Source organism: Toxorhynchites rutilus, chromosome 3, assembly GCF_029784135.1.
Source record: "Toxorhynchites rutilus septentrionalis strain SRP chromosome 3, ASM2978413v1, whole genome shotgun sequence".
Classification (NCBI taxonomy): Eukaryota; Metazoa; Arthropoda; class Insecta; order Diptera; family Culicidae; genus Toxorhynchites; species Toxorhynchites rutilus.
Genome location: NC_073746.1, coordinates 128,450,693 through 128,468,664, shown reverse-complemented (window position 1 = coordinate 128,468,664; position 17,972 = coordinate 128,450,693).

Here is a 17,972-nt window from a genome sequence, read left to right as displayed (position 1 = left end):
ATTGGTATTGGTGACTACCATACAATGCATGATTTTGATATGTGTGTGGGCAATAGGGTGCCAATGAAAATGGTCATCTCAAATTTCAAAAAGTTACCCCATAAAAAATGTTCACCACCTCTGAGAACCACTATATCGGTTTGGCATGGAATGGCTGATTTCGGGTTATTATTGAGAAAAAATCCAAAAGGGGGGATTTCGGGTGAAAAACTAAGTGATAACAGACACTGTGAGGAACACTTTCATTAAGAAAGTTTTGCGGGGAAATGCGGGGCAAGTTTTATAAGTCCATCCGAAGCGAAATTAAACTTACTTTGTGTGGAGTTAACACATACTACAACCAACCGAATTTTGAAAAAAAAATCGTTCAAAAACTTCACCAAAACACATGTTAGAAAAACACATGCGAAAAAGTGGCACCGGCGAGCATGCGAAACTGGTATCTTATCGCGCTGCCACAGCAATGATGCGCTCGCGGAATGGGGTGAAACACGTGATCCTAGATGCCTCGAACATCCTAGATTAAGGGACTGTAGGATTTTTTTCGTTTCTATGCAACTTCATTTGTTGGGTTTTGGCCGCCTAAATTTTCTCACGGACCACTGTGCGTCGGGCGCGAATAGTTACGAATCGTTCATTTCGAGGATACGCATAGCATTTTGTTATTTTGGTACATTTTGCGATGAAATGTTCCTCTAATTTACTCCGTAATCTGATCGATCGGTTGAAAAAATGGCTGAACGTGTCAATATGAAACGTTCACAGGGGTTTCGGAGATGCACTAGACTAAAAATTTATCTGCAAACAATAGAACTTACTGCAATATTTTCAGTATTAAAGAATTTTTTGTAAAACACCTCGAAAGCCTGTTTTGGCACTTTTTTAAATTGGATGCAAAAAAATGAGATATTATTTTTTGTCGAAGCAACAAATTAACCTCGTACAGAATTTATAGGAGTTTTCAACACTGCCTTTTGATTTACTCTGCGATCATTATTTATTGAATTATTCATCATCAAATACGAAGGGAAAAATTTTCTTTCAAACAAAAATATCTCTGCATTGCAAGGTCCTACAGGAATGTAATATGGATCAAATGAAAGCTGGTTGATGAGGCTAATTGAATTTGCTTTTGTCTTGGTTGGCAAAAATTGTGTAAGTCCACAAAACACATATTAATGTCCATTCCATCTACACACAAATGTATTCAAATTGCATGAAACGTCGAGATCTACTATCAGCTCAAAAACATTTTTTTGCCAAAATTCGACGCTCTGGGACTTTGTCGTTTTTTCTGAATACGAGGCAAAACGTATGGTTTAGGGTGCCGATGAAAATCGTCATATCGATTTTTCATACGGCACTCCCTGCGAAATGTTAATTTGCACGATAAAATACCCTCTGCAAAATATTAGCTCATTCGGACTTCTTTTACTATTGTCGCAGATGTAAAAATTCAAGTTTCAAAGTTTCAATTCAAATTCAAAGGAAATCGGGGTTTTCAAAAAAATTTTGTGATGTCAAATGTCTTCAAATTGCATGAAACGTCGAGATCTACTATCAGCTGGAATTTTTTTTGTCAAAATTCGACGCTCTGGGACGCTGGGTATAGAATACCCTATTAAAATATTGCTGATAATAGCACGGGATAAATGTTGCAGTCGGGTAAATGTATTTCATTTAGCTACCTGTCGCACTCGGGTGATTGAAATTCAAGTGGATGTCTTTCGGGTAGCTATCGTTTGGGTAACTTTATTTCGGGCAAATATGACACAATCATCATTCGAATCATTCTAAATTCACATGTTGTTAATTTCAATCCAAAGTAAAATGTTTATATAAAACACCCTGTATATGATGGTCAATAATACAAAAAAATCTTCATCGCATTTTGTTCAGCCTGGGATCAAATATATTCCTTTAGATAATGAGCTTAAATAATTAGCACTATTCCGCTCCGTAAATGGCAGCACGTGTCGATTGCATAGAAATATGTTTGTATATTCATCTTTCGAAAAGGATGCATCATTTTTCAACTCCTCCATTCTGTGCGAGAACCGATCCGGTGCAACTTAACATTTCACGCTTGAAGCACGTTCCTCGCAAAAAGCAACCCATTCCTGATGAATATAAAATTAAAAGCAAACAGCGATAAGCAGATATTATATCCTAGTCTAATTAAGGTCAATAGATAGTTTATTATGATCATTAATTTCTCTCTTGCAATCGGGGTAAAGGAAACGAATGAAATATCTAACTCAGCCAATGAGGATATTATCAGTCGGGTATGGCAAAGACGAGAATGAATCGATGTAAGATGTGAGTCTTAATGTGATATCAAGTGCACATCATGCTAAATAATGCTAATAACCAATCATTTTCACTGCAATTGTTTACCGATTCGCAAACACAAACTCTATCGGTAAATCCATAACCATAATCCCATTGATAGAAATTTATCATGCTCTCGCGCCATGATATCCAAACAGCGCTCAAAGCTGCCGAGCTTCCAGTGGAGCTTGGCACGAGGGAAAACTTTTTCAAACGGCAATAAATCGAAATTAAAAAATAACCGCCACCAGCGATCTGTCGAATCAAGGCGAGCCGAAGGAAAAGTGGAAAATCATATAAACGGTGATATTTTCCCACTGAGTAAGCTGTCAATGCCATTAATTCTCAGGAGAAATCCGGTGAAAATAGGGTCAATGGGGAGGATAAAATGTGGGCGAATCAGCGCCACGTATCGGCACGGCTGGCAGAGAACAAAATATTTCCACAGTCATGAAAAACAAAAATAATCATCAATGGTGAAGATAATGGAAAAAGCTCGTTTAGGCTCTCACGCGAATAAAAACTTCATTAAAATGCTGTTAATTAGGCGTCCCTGAATAATAAAAACAACAAGGATAATGATGAAGCAAATGGCCGCCGGTTGCCGTCGCTGGACGAGCATGAAAGATGCTAACAATAAGCCAATTTCGGCAAGCCAACCGCAACGACAGATAGGATAAGAACCGGAAGCAGCAGCAGGTGGGTGGCGCGAAATCGTTGATTGCCATTCAGATTGTAAGATGTTGATAATGCACTGTAATCCCCAACAGCGGATCAATTATATAATCATGCCTAAGACATAACGAAAATTGTAGGATTCAATTGAGCAGACTTTCTATTTTTTTTTAATTAATTCGTTTATTTTACCAGGCTCAGTTATTTAAGTTTAAAGGAGCCGAATTCTTAAATATAATTTTAAAACTATATATATAAACAATTTTTCAGATCTATGGTTAGTAAGGTGGAAAACCGATTACTCACGGTGTACTCGAGTTTAGGAGGGTGACATATTTTTAGGAGAAGGATGGGATATAAGGAAATTGTAACAATGTTGATGAACACTCATTTCTTAAATCTATTCGTATATCTATACGAATATCATTGGTTCGACAACTCGCAAGCAGATCGGACAAGTTTTTAATCGATCCAACAAAGGTGTTTTTTTCACATCGAATAATAGTGTTCTTTTTCACCGGTTGCGCTTGCGAGTGGAGCGAAGTTTAAAGTGGTGCGCGCTGAGGATCCAAATCAGACACATTCATCACACACGCCACACAGCCGCGGCAAGTAGAAATTTATTTTTCTTTTGTTTCCTATTATTCCTTCTACCTTCTGTGCACGATTTACACCATTGTTCAACTTTGTGTTAACCAAATCGGCAAACGTTGGCATTAGGGGTGATCATTATTTCTTATATACCATTGAACTTTTATTGGAATTTTTTTTTCATTTTATCATTTTATTTAACATAAAATAAATTGAATTTAATATTCGCATCATAACCTTATAAAAAATATTTTTTTCACTTATTTATTTATTTTGATTATCATTATATTCTGTTCATATCGAACAGTTGACCGATTTTTTTTTATATGGCTGAGGGCGGGAAGGATCCCCCATCGACGCCATTGAATATTTCCGATACCGATCCTCCTCCTGAAGAGCAGGAAGATGAAGCAGAAATTGAGGAAGAAACTTCTGTATATGAAGTTGGAAGTTCCGAAGATGAGGACATTGAAGAAAAATAGGATTTTCGTCCAAAAGAATACCTTAGAGGCTCCAAAGGCCCATTCATTGTATACTTTAGACGAAAATCTAAACCACTCAATGTCATTCGTATCTCGAAGGAACTTACTCAGAAGTTTTCCGAAGTTACCGAGATTACACGGATGGGGCCAGACAAACTACGAGTTGTCGTCTCAAGCAGGACCCAAGCGAACGAAATCACGCGCTGCGACCTCTTTGCGATTGAGTATCGCGTATACGTGCCCTGTTGCAACGTCGAAATAGACGGCGTAATAAACGAAAAGGGTTTGACTCGAAAAGAGATTATCGATGGTGTCGGTCGCTTCAAGAACTCTTCACTAAAAACTGTGAAGATTCTTGCATGCGATCGACTGAAATCTGTGTCACAAAAAATGACAAAACGGTTCTCAATCGGACAAACTCTTTTCGTGTGACTTTTGAGGGTTCCGCCCTTCCAAACTACGTTGCAATAGGTGCACTTCGTTTACCTGTTCGGTTGTTTGTACCCCGGGTAATTAAATGCAACAAATGTATGCAACTCGGTCACACGGCCGCCTATTGTTGCAATAAAAAACGTTGCGCAGATTGTGGAGAGAGCCATGACGAGAATCCTTGCGCGAAAGAGCACAAGTGTCTTCATTGCGGTGGGACTCCTCATGATATTATTCAATGCCCGGTGTACAAACAACGAGGACGTTCCAAGCGGACTTATGCAGAAATGCTTAAGAGTTCCGTTCCAACGACTCAGGACAATCCCTACTCCATTCTGCAGAACGACGAGCCTGTTGCTGACGCTCCCAATGCAGGAAGTTCCGGTACATCGCAGGGTGCCGTCAGGAAAAGAAAAATTACTTCTTTTCCATCACTCCCCAGAAAGAAGACCGAAACTTCCCAAATTGGAATGAAACCTCGTATCGAACGTGCTGAGAATAGACCGAAGCAAGTACCTCCTGGTTTAAGCTGTTCTTCCACGCACCAGGGGTCCTCAGCACTTCCCGGAGCAGCACCCACCCGGTCTGTTCCATTTTCGCGGTCGAGGCAACAGCCACAATCTGGTTTGCTTGCGCTTTCTGACCTGGTGGACAACATTTTAAATGCTCTAAATATAAATGACCCTCTTAAAAGCATAGTATTATGTTTGCTTCCGATTGTGAGAACATTTTTGAAAGAAAAATGTGGTTTTTTAGCAGCGTTCATTTCCCTCGATGCCTGTTTCAGTGCGAGAGGTCAAGGATTTGACCACTGTAATACAGTGGAATTGCAGAAGCATCATCCCTAAACTAGATCAATTTAAATTTTTAGTTCATAGTTCTAACTGAGATGTATTTTCCCTCTGTGAAACATAGCTTTCTTCAGCCGACGAGCTGAATTTCCACGATTTCAACATTATTCGCCTCGATCGAAATGACTCGTTTGGTGGCGTACTATTGGGGATCAAAAAATGTCACTCCTTCTATAGAGTCACTCTCCCATCGATGACAGGCATTGAAGTTGTCGCTTGCCAGACACAAATCAATGGCAAAGACTTCTGCATTGCCTCGATATATATTCCTCCAAGAACCATGGTCGGCCGCCATCAGTTTTTTGATATCATCGCGGCATTGCCGGAGCCGCGGCTAATCTTAGGTGACCTCAACTCCCATGGAACAGCATGGGGGTCACACTATGATGACAGCCGTGCCACGTTGATTTATGATCTGTGCGACGACTTCAACATGACAGTTTTAAATACTGGGGAAGCAACTAGGATAGCCAACCCTCCTGCACGGGCAAGTATGCTAGACATATCACTTTGCTCTTCTTCATTATCCCTGGATTGCACGTGGAAGGTAATCCAAGATCCCCACGGGAGTGATCACCTGCCAATAATTTTATCGATCGCCAATAAATCAGGTTCTCGTGAGTCAGTCGATATTGCGTATGACCTCACGAAGAATATTGACTGGAGAAAATTTGCAGAAATAATATCTGAAGCACTTGTTTCAATGCATGAACTTCCTCCACTCGAAGAGTATAACTTTATATCGAGTTTGATTTACGAAAGCGCACTTCAAGCTCAAAAGAAACGTGTTCCTGCTACCACTTTCCGACGTCGTCCTCCATCACTTTGGTGGGACAAGGAGTGTTCAAAGGTCTACCTTGAAAAATCATCCGCTTTCAAAAAATTCAGGAAAACTGGATTAGTGGAATGGTTTCGAAAGTACCAAGCTCTAGAAGCCAAACTAAAAGGTCTGATTAAAGCAAAAAAGCGTGGATATTGGCGGAAGTTCGTCAATGGTTTGTCAAGGGAGACAGCTATGAGCACTCTTTGGAATACGGCTAGGAGAATACGTGGCTGGAACCATACAAATGAAAGTGAGGAATACTCTGACCGTTGGATTTTCAAATTTGCAAGAAAGGTTTGTCCCGATTCCGTTCCTGCACAAAACGTCGTACGCGACATTCCGCTCCAAGGCGATTATGAGAATGTTTCGATGGTAGAATTCTCAATTGCACTTCTCTCATGTAACAATTCTGCTCCGGGGTCGGACAAGATTAAATTCATTTTATTAAAGAATCTTCCCGACTTGGCAAAACAGCGTTTGCTGAACTTGTTCAACAAGTTTCTGGAGCTGAATATTGTCCCGCATGACTGGAGACAAGTGAGAGTGATAGCCATACGAAAACCCAACAAGCCGGCTTGCGATCACAATTCGTATAGGCCGATTGCAATGTTATCCTGTATTCGTAAATTGTTAGAGAAAATGATTCTACTTCGTTTGGACAAGTGGGTCGAAACGAACAATTTGCTGTCAAATACGCAGTTTGGCTTCCGCCGAGGTAAAGGGACGAACGATTGTCTCACGCTGCTATCTTCTGAAATCCAAATCGCATTTGCTCGCAAAGAACAAATGGCTTCCGTTTTTCTCGATATCAAAGGGGCATTTGATTTAGTTTCCATGGAAATTCTCTCAGAGAAACTTCATAATCGTGGACTTTCGCCAATTCTGAATAATTTTCTGTACAATTTACTCTCAGAAAAGCACATGATTTTCTCTCATGGCAGCTTGAAATCTTCTCGATACAGTTTTATGGGCCTGCCACAAGGCTCCTGCCTAAGCCCCCTCTTGTACAGTTTTTACGTCAATGATATAGATGATTGTCTAACTAGAGATTGCACGTTGAGACAACTTGCAGACGATGGAGTTATTTCCATCACGGGTACTAATCCCGCCGTTCTGCAAAAATCCTTGCAAGATACCCTGAACAACCTGTTCACGTGGGCTCTCAAGCTGGGTATCGAATTCTCTACGGAGAAAACCGAAATGGTCGTTTTTTCTAGGAAGCATGAACCCGCCCAATTCCAGCTTCACCTATTCGGCAAAGCGATCAGGCACTCGATGTTTTTCAAATACCTTGGAGTATATTTTGACTCTAAATTTACCTGGGGAATACACATTGCGTATTTGAAACAGAAATGCCAGCAAAGAATCAATTTTCTCCAAACAATAACCGGAACATGGTGGGGCGCCCATCCAGGAGACCTCATTCAGTTGTACAAAACAACGATATTATCAGTGTTAGAATATGGCAGTGCTTCCGATCAGCTGCCAGGATTCATATTCTCAAGCTGGAGAGAATACAATATCGTTGCTTGCGTATAGCCATGGGGTGTTTGCATTCGACACATACGCTGAGTCTCGAAGTTTTGGCAGGAGTACCCCCGCTTTTTCTTCGGTTCACAGAATTATCCTACAGATTTCTCATCCGTTGCAAGATCATGAATCCATTGGTGATTGATAACTTCGAAAATCTACTCCAACTGACTCCTCAGTCAAGTTTTATGTCTTTATACCATGAGTACCTTACCCATGAAGTGCACCCTTCACCGGGCATCTCCAACCAAGTTTGCTTCCCATACTTTTGCAATTCCTCTGTCAATTTTGATCTGTCCATGCGACAAAAGATCCATGGAATCCCAGATCATCTACGCTCCGATTATATTCCGGAGATATTTTCGGCAGAATATGGGAAAGTTAGATCTGATAAAATATTCTTTACTGACGGTTCATGCATAAACGAGTCCACTGGCTTCGGCATCTTCAATGAAAATTCCAGTGCCTCTTCCAAACTCAAAGATCCTTGTTCCGTGTATGTCGCTGAACTGGATGCGATATACTACGCTTTAGGGATCATTGAAACATTGCCCATCGACCATTATATTATTTTTTCAGACAGTCTCAGCTCAATAGAGGCAATCCGCTCAATGAAAGTTGATAAACGCGCATCTCATTTCCTAACAAGAATAAGACATCTATTGAGTGTTTTGGTCGAAAAATTATTCGAGATTACCTTAGCATGGGTTCCCTCTCATTGCTCGATTCCGGGGAATGAGAAAGCGGACTCGCTAGCTAAGGTGGGCGCTTCAGAAGGCACACTTTTTGAAAGGCAAATTGCTTATAACGAATTTTTTCACATTCCTCGTCAGGACACACTCGTTAGTTGGCAGCGCATGTGGAGTGAAGATGAGTTCGGTCGCTGGTTACACACGATTATCCCTAATGTTTCGACGAAAGCTTGGTTTAAGGGATTGAATGTCGGTCGTGATTTCATTCGCGTGATATCTCGGCTTATGTCCAATCACTACAACCTAAACGCGCATCTCTATCGCATTGGGCTCGCAGCAAACAATCTTTGTGATTGTGGCGATGGCTACCACGACATCGAGCATATTGTCTGGTCGTGTATCCGGTTCCATGCTGCTCGCTTTCAGCTCTCTAGAGCACTGAGAGCAAAAGGCAGACAATCGGATATCCCCGTCCGGGATATCTTAGGTAGCCGTGACCCTGATCTTCTGCTTCATATATACCTGTTCCTCAGAAACGCCGATGTCAACGTTTAATGATGTTTCCTTCGTTGTGTCCCTGTTTCGTATACCTCCTATCCGATCTATAAACTTTTACTTAGTCGCGGCAATACATACACACACTCTTTACAGATACACGGGCCAAAGGTTGTGCAGTCCACTGATGATTCAACAAAAAGCCAAAGGTTGTACCGCTCATGACAACTCTACACGAGCTGATGATTGCGCCGGCTAGTGACCATTCTATCCTGGATTCCTCGAGAAGACGCACCACGCTAGATATGGGGTACAGACTAGGGGGGCGTTGCTGATTAATGGTCAGCTGCATCCCAATAGGAAGTATCCCGTGTCGGGCACAGGTACAGATCATTGAAGACTGCAACATCACAATTACGAAAACACTTGTAATACTAACCTCGAGCCAACCGCGAGTAATCGGTTACATATTACTAACATAGTTATAAGGCAAACATTGTCGAAATATTGAACTCCCGGCCCCGTCAGGTTGACGCCATATGAGCCTTAATAAAAATATATATTTTGGAAAAAAAAAATCTATAGTGTATTTACATTTCAACTTATTCTACTATTTATAGCAAGGGGACGAATTACCCGCAAAGGAAGTAAAGGAGGGTATAAGGATGTAGGGACAATCACACACGAAGATCTATAGCTTTAAGGAAAACATATATATGGGACATGTAATCAAGGTCTAACCGAGCCAACACATCTCTCACCGGCACATTGGGCTGCCTTCCTCTAGCCCGAAGGGAGTTTTCTAAATTCGATCTGGCAACAAGATACACCTCACACGACCAAACAACGTGTTCGAGACTTTCTGTTTATATTTGAATGAAATGTTGCACACGGATTTGGTCTGGGAGACGAGCGGAGAGATTTCGTGGAGACTATTTGGCGTAGTGGTAACATCCATACATCTCACGCAAAGGACACGAGTTCAATTCTCACTCCCGACAATCTTCCAAAAATGGGAGTAAAAAGCGACGAACCAGCCAAAAGCGTTTTGAACGTCACTATAATAGAGATAAAAAAGCGGGGAGATTTAAAATGGCTTAGAAAACTTCAGTTCAATAGGAAAATAGGTAAAAAAGGGGCAAAATGATTTTTCTACATTCGTTTACATCTTCATTTTATTTTTTTATTTTTTTGTATTCTATTGTTTATATTATGCTATCTATTTTAGATGTGGTTTAGTTTAGATAGCCATTCAGATGTTTTATGATTGTTTGGGACTTCGTAATTGGAGAAACAGTGTTTTTTATCTCATTCTCTGGAATCGAAATCGTGATAATTTTTGTCATATTATTCCAATTGAATTCTCGTTCGTATTATTCATGTGGCACATAATACAATTATATTTTTGTTATACAATCATTACTTTTCTAATTCAACCAACCAAAAGGGTTAACGACCCCTAAACCTAGAAGTAATTTATTAGAAAAAAAAATTGCTTCATTCATTACAACGCATCACAGTATAAGTATGGCCAAAAAGCGTTTTCTCGAAACCTTGTTTACCCGGGGGCATTATTTCAGAACCTATACTGAAAGTTTTTTTTTTTGCATGTACGAGGTCTGTTCAAAAAGCATCGCGACTTTCGAAGTTACGCGGGTTATGTATATTCGATTCTAGATTTTTTGTGGCATTATGTTGGTTCTCATATCTCTCACTTATGCTGACAATCTGCTTTTCTTACACGTGTTTTGATTCATCTTCGATTTTTGCCTATTGCAAAAATGGATCCAGAATCTGTATCAAATTTCGCGTGAAAAACAAAATTAAGTGCACAAAAAAATCTAGGATCGAATATACGTAACCCGTGTGAGTTCGAAAGTCGCGATACTTTTTGAACAGACCTCGTAAATATATGGGCAGAGATGAATACAACAAAAAAAAAAGACAGCTAAAGCAGAGAATTCCTTCTTCTAGTTTTGCGCTTAGCAACACAATAGGCGATCTGTTTATATTTATCTAGATCATCGGTATTCAACCTTTTTTCATAGGGGCCATAAACAAAAAAAAAAAAAAGAAGGGTGAACTTCAAGACACGACCGCGAGCACAAACATTAAAGAAATCTATAAATAAAAATGGAAGGCAAAATCTGTTGGTAAGCGGAAAACCCGACGAAGGGATGGCCCCTCCTGTATTTTGTTGTATTCGTCTCTTCCCGTAGATCAATATAGTGGAGAGAAAAATCGAAAAATCCTGAAGGAAGGTCGGAAAATTCGGAAAATTGAATTACCACATGTTCGAAAATTACATCATAATAAGCGTTGTTAGTCCATTCGATATTTGCGCTGTCGAAATTGATCTTTTTTCGTAAGTCAAAATGGGTTTTCAGGCGAAATAACGCATTTGCATATCTTAAATCTATAAATAAAAATGGAAGGCCAAATGTGTTGGTAAGCGCAAAACCCGAGGAAGGAATGGTTCAATTTGAGTCATCTATATTTCGTTGTATTCGTTTCTTCCCGTAGATCAATATAGCGGAAAGAAAAATTGGAAAATTCGGATAAATGAATTCCCACATGTTCGAAAATTACATCATAATAAGCGTTGTTAGTCCATTCGACATTTGCGCTGTCGAAATTGATCTTTTTTCGTAAGTGAAAATGAATATTCAGGCGAAATAACGCATTTGCATATCTTATATCTATAAATAAAAATGGAAGGCCAAATGTGTTGGTAAGCGCAAAATCCGAGGAAGGAATGGTTCAATTTGAGTCATCTATATTTCGTTGTATTTGTCTCTTCCCGTAGATCAATATAGCGGAGAGAAAAATCGGAAAATTCGTAAAAATGAATTCCCATATGTTCTACAATTAGCTAAGCGTTGTTAGTCCATTTGATGTTGGCGCTAATGAAATTGAGTTTTGTTCGAAAGTGAAAAGGATTTTCAGACGGAATAACGCATTCCTATGTCTTCTATCTATATAAACAAAAATGGAAGGAAATGGAAGTTCGGTCGCTGGTTACACACGATTATCCCTAAGGTTTCGACGAAAGCTTGGTTTAAGGGATTGAATGTAGGTCGTGATTTCATTCGCGTGATATCTCGGCTTATGTCCAATCACTACAACCTAAACGCGCATCTCTATCGCATTGGGCTCGCAGCAAACAATCTTTGTGATTGTGGCGATGGCTACCACGACATTGAGCATGTTGTCTGGTCGTGTATCCGGTTCCATGCTGCTCGCTCTCAGCTCTCTAGAGCACTGAGAGCACAAGGCAGACAATCGGATATCCCCGTCCGGGATATCTTAGGTAGCCGTGATCCTGATCTTCTGCTTTATCTATACCTGTTCCTCAGAAAAAAATGGAAGGCCAAATGTGTTGATGTGTCCTAAACCCGAGGAAGAAATGGTCCGATTTGAGCTGTATTTATTTTGTAATATTCTCTGTATCAAACATGTATTCCATGCAACGGAGAAACATGTTATTTCCAAATGCTTGAAGAATCTTGAACGAGAATTGTGTCTAAAAATAATTTTATATTATAAGGACGAATTTCTGTAGAAGTACTAGACAATTTATAGTAAAAGGAAATTGTAAAGGGTCAAAGGGTAATCAATCAATGAAGAGTTCAGTGATTGGACTCACTAACGTTCACTTAGTAAGAAAACGTGGATGTTTGAAAGTATTCAAATCCAAAAATCTATTTTGGGCGGGGCGAAGTTCGTCGGGTCAGCTAGTTTAATAATAAAACTCTTTGATGAAACTATTTGATAGCAATGACAAGGGTCGATAAATGAATGCTTTCAGTGAGTGAGGATCGCGAACGCTTCACGAAGCAATTTGAGTAGAATGTCAAATTAATTCTTAGACGGGTTGTTCAGTTTTGTTTTTCAAATTGGTCTTTTTGAAGGCTAGAGGCGAATGAACTAAGAGAACTTATAAGCTCTGTAATTCAAAACAACATAATTACACTAATAAATCCAAACACACATTTCACATAAACTTCCTTCAGCAAAAATAATTATAAAAATGATTTTAAGAATGCATCAACATTTCTAAAATAATTCTATAGTCGAGTAGTTTGCATGAAATCAACAATTCGTACAATCTCCACGGTATAAAAACCAACGACGTGAGTCCTATTTAATATTTCTATTCTGCTTTGATACTGCTCTACACAATGCTTGCTTCTTGCATATTTAGAGAACTTCCACTGACATCTAAGGATATGCATCGACAAATCTTGACTAAGATGGACTTTCAAGCAGGTACTCATATTTATAGACTTTTCTTATTTCACTAATTTGGTTTCGAAGCAGTTTTGAGCTATTGAAAGTTTGTGGGTCAATAGGTAACCAGTATTAATCATACACCTTTTATCTTCCGAATGAAGTGATTGGCATACCACTTTGTACAACTGATGAATAGGTATTATAGCTCGAAACATGGAACCCCAAAAGTAACTCTCTCGTTTTACAAATTTTAAAGTCACACCCCAGTACAGGTTTAAATATGATGCGATGCAAAAATACAGAGGCACTCTTCTCCAGACAACAGGCAAATCGACGCGTTGCCCACACCGAACAAAATTCATTCTTCCTTAGAATCGAGCAAAACTACGGTGTGTGATATCAGCACTGAGAAAGACTGCTGTTTGATAGCTGGAGCGAGTGAACTTCAATGATGATGATGATGATGTTTTGAATTATAGAAGCTTTAAAAATCATCAGTACATTCACCTCTAGCCTTGAAAAAGACCAACTTCTAAAACTAAACTAAAGACTCGGCCTTGAGAAAGACCATTTCGAAAGCCTCGCTGCCTGGTGACTGATGAATTGTGAATATAGTCAATCCTCCTATAACGCGGTGAGTGCGTACCGCGTTGTATGGAAACCGCGCCATAAGAAACTCGGATTTAACTTACAATTCGTAGTGCATTGTATGGAAACCACCTACCGTGTTGTATGGAAACCGCGTTATAAGAAACTCAGAATGAGTACAAATCACATCATTCGTACCGCTTAGTATGGAGACCAATAAGAGATCATAACAGGAAGTGATAGGAAAATAAAACAAAAACTAAACTAGAAATTTCAATCCAAATGTTGAAATTTTAAAACTGCACTCGGGGGTTCTTCTCTGATAAAAATGGAATAGATCGTTCCATCTTTCCTACACGCAAAACCTTTATCTTTGAATAAAGTACCAGTAGCGGCTGAATACTACTGAAATTATTGAGAGAGGGCAGAATTCATTCAAACTTTTGTGATCATCCTTTCTCTTTAACATTTCAGATAAACCTCCTTCCGCTTTCTGCCGCACTGTTTTCTACCGTTCCTCTAACCCAGCTTAGTAACCAAACGGGCGCACCGTTTTCCATAGATCTGCCTTGAGCTCACCGAGTAGTTTGATAGGTTTGGCAATGACAGCTAATTTTGCAGCACATTTTGACTTGCGAATCATATCCTTTACCACTTTCATCACCCCGTCTCCAGATCTGGGTGACACTTTTCTCGTTCAAATTGAATAGGGTTTGAACGGAATTCGATAGAATAGCCACTTAAATGAAAATATTGGATATGTAGAATAATCAAAAAATCAAAAATACTATACATTTAAGGTGAAGGTGGAAGCTAGCCATTGTAGTAGTATAGGTAAACCCACGTGTATTCTTGGGGTAATAGTGTTTGTGAGAGAAGAGCAAAGCACACGTAAATAGATCAATTCACTTATCAGACGGAGTGGCGCTTCATTGACACGAGTCTTTGAATACATTTGAAACAAAAAATAACAATGCAATACTAAAGTAAAATGTATGAACGATATGTTCGATGAACAATTGCAAATCTAAATATATATAGAAGGTGCATTTGCATATGAAGTAAAATTCTGATTATACGCGAGCGTAACATGAGCAAATTTATAACACATGCGAATTGGGGCTCTTTTGGTTTTCACAAGTTCTTCCGCATAGTAACTCGATGTTGATAATTCCCTAATATTTTCCTTCGTTGATCGTATTGTTTTCACATATTCACGTTGGACAGCCTTAACCCTTCTCTTCGTTGGCCGAGGCATTTTGATTGAATGTAATACTTTTCCGTTTTCTGTTTTTGAAGGCATACGCAGCCGTGGCAGTGTTCCGAGCTCGGCCATACAATTTGCTTAACCAATGTTAAAGTTGCTAAAACCTACATTACAGACCCATTAAACGTAAAAATGATAATTGTACTGATATCAACACAATTATATTCTATTGATTTTCATGACATGTAACGCTATGACTCAGGAACAACATTTCATTGAGTGGTTTTTACAGCTGTTGTCTGGCATCAGTGTCGAAAAAATAACGATACTTTCACTAATACAAACAAAACCATTGCCGAAAATGAAAAATGAAAATTTAACTTTCAGGGGGGGTCTTCGTAGCCTAATTGGTTGTGGTCCGCTACTAAGCGAAAGATCATGAGCTCATAACTCAGGGCCTCTCAACTGACCATCTTAGTGTGTTATTCTAAATAGCTACTATGTCCACGCAACAATCATCATGTGTCGGTAATCCCAGTCCCTTACCGCTCACATTTTCGGTCTGCTGCATCGGTAATTGGCACTATTAATAACGCAACAAAGGAAGCCTCATATCAACAGTTCCGCTGTGAACTTTAGAACAATAGCAATATTCTTACGCCGAAAAAAGGCGACATGTGTTGTGCATCGATAGAATAGGAATTCTCTTGCGCCTAAACGACTACTGTGTTATAGATAAAACAAATGTTTATCGATAGATAGCGATACTCTTACGTCTCAAAATGGTAACAGTGTAATATACAATAAAAGTTATCATAAGATATAAAATAATGTACACGAATGAATTCGGCTCTGTTACAGCTGAATTTCTAAATGAGCCTAATAAAATCAACTGTTGGGATAAAAAAAATTAACTTTCAGAGCAAACTAGCTCGAGTTTTCCGACGTTTTTCACTATACAGTGCAGCAGCAAATGAAAATTTAATCTAGCATATCCAAAAATCAGATATGTGTTATTTTTCCTTTAATGCTAGGATTTTCATATTTAACCAATGCACAATGGTCCAGGGGATGCATTTAAGTAGAAATTAGCACTTAGAGTTTGACAGTTATTTTCTAGACAAAAACTGTGTTAGACAAAGTTGTTACTAATGATAGAGCGCTCGCTTTCATGTTGTCAAAAATAGGGTGACCAAAATTGTCGATGAAATAATAAATCTAACTTTCTTATCTTTATAGATAGAGGTAAACATAGTTCGACAATATTGTAGCTCTGGTTATTTTAAGTAACTTTGTGGAACAATATTTTTTTCTATCTCTTCAAATAACCGATATAACGCTTTTTCTCTAGGTTGAGTTAGGGTTACCATGAAAAAAAAAGGTTTTTTTGCTCTAACTTTTGTATGTAAAATTCTACATCAAAACTGTCTTTGAATGATCTTTAGAGCTTTCCAATCCACGCATTTTACGGTGGATAACTTGTATGTATCTTAATGCTACTTAAAGTTATTGATGTTTTTTCCCCGAAAACACGACCTTTTCATTTGCTAGTCGTTCTTTTTGGGGCAAACATAATAACAAATTATTGATAGCATTTTAAAGAGCACATTTGACTCTACATAAGGTTGATAATTTGTCGGTCCCCGCTTTTCTTTTTATACAATAAATATATTTTATTGTAGAAAAAGAAAATTGTCAGAATTTTTTCTCGTAATAGTTGTATAACGTCTTCTATATTTCGTCCACCGAAAACAAAAACAAATTTGTGTCTTCTTTGAACCTCCATGTTGAGTGGCTATAAGACTGAACTGAAGTGATGCTGCTTTGAAGTCTACGCTTACTGAATGCATTTAAAAATTGCAACTTGTTCATTTATATGCAAAAACTCATAATTTCAAATTTAATTTACTCAAATACAAAAAATAACACTCTTTTGGAAGTTACCCCTTATGTAGAATCAAATGTGCTCTTTAAAATGCCATCAATATTTTTTTATTATGTTTGCCTCAAAAAGAACGACTAGCAAATGAAAAGGTCGTGTTTTCGGGGAAAAAACATCAATAACTTTGAGTAGAATTAAGATACATACAAGTTATGCACCGTAAAATGCGTGGATTGGAAAGCTCTAAAGATCATTTAAAGACAGTTTTGATGTAGAATTTTACATATAAAAGTTAGAGCAAAAAAAATTTTTTTTTTTCATGGTATCCCTAACTCAACCTAGAGAAAAAGCGCTATATCGGTTATTTGAAGAGATAGAAAGAAATATTGTTCCACAAAGTTACTTAAAATAACCAGAGCTACAATATTGTCGAACTATGTTTACCTCTATCTATAAAGATAAGAAAGTTAGATTTTTCATTTCATTGAAAATTTTGGTCACCCTATTTTTGATAACATAAAAATGAGCGCTCTATTATATGTAACAACTTTGTCGAAGACAGATTTTGTCTAGAGAATCACTGTCGAGCTCTAGATGCTAATTTCCACTTAAATGCACCTCCTGGACCATAGTGCATCGGTTAAATTTGAAAAATAATTATTTAAAAACGAAAAATAACAAATCTCTGATTTTTGGATATGTTATGCAAAAAACTCAGCTTTCAATAAAAAATATAAAAACCATAGCTTCCTTGGCCCCGAGACCTATAAACTATAAAAACAAATACAATCAATATTTACGAAAGTTTAAATTTTAAATTTTTTGCAAATGTAATATGTTGTAATAAATGTCAGTTGTAATAAAATTACAATATATGTCGATGTAGTTCAAAAGTTATGTATTTTTGAAAAAAGTCGTTTTTGGAAAAAAGGGGAAAAAGTTGATTTTTCGGACCACTCTAAAATGGAAATGGGCATCCTTATAAAAGAAATAAGAATACGAGTCTACGATTCTGCGATAAAGAACAAAACAACCACTTTTCACGGAAATCTGAGAACCACTATATCGGTTTGGCGTCGAATGGCTGACTAGACAGGTAACTAGTGTGTGAATGCGTAATGTGTAATAATGTGTAATGTGTCCATTATTCTCATCTCATGTTT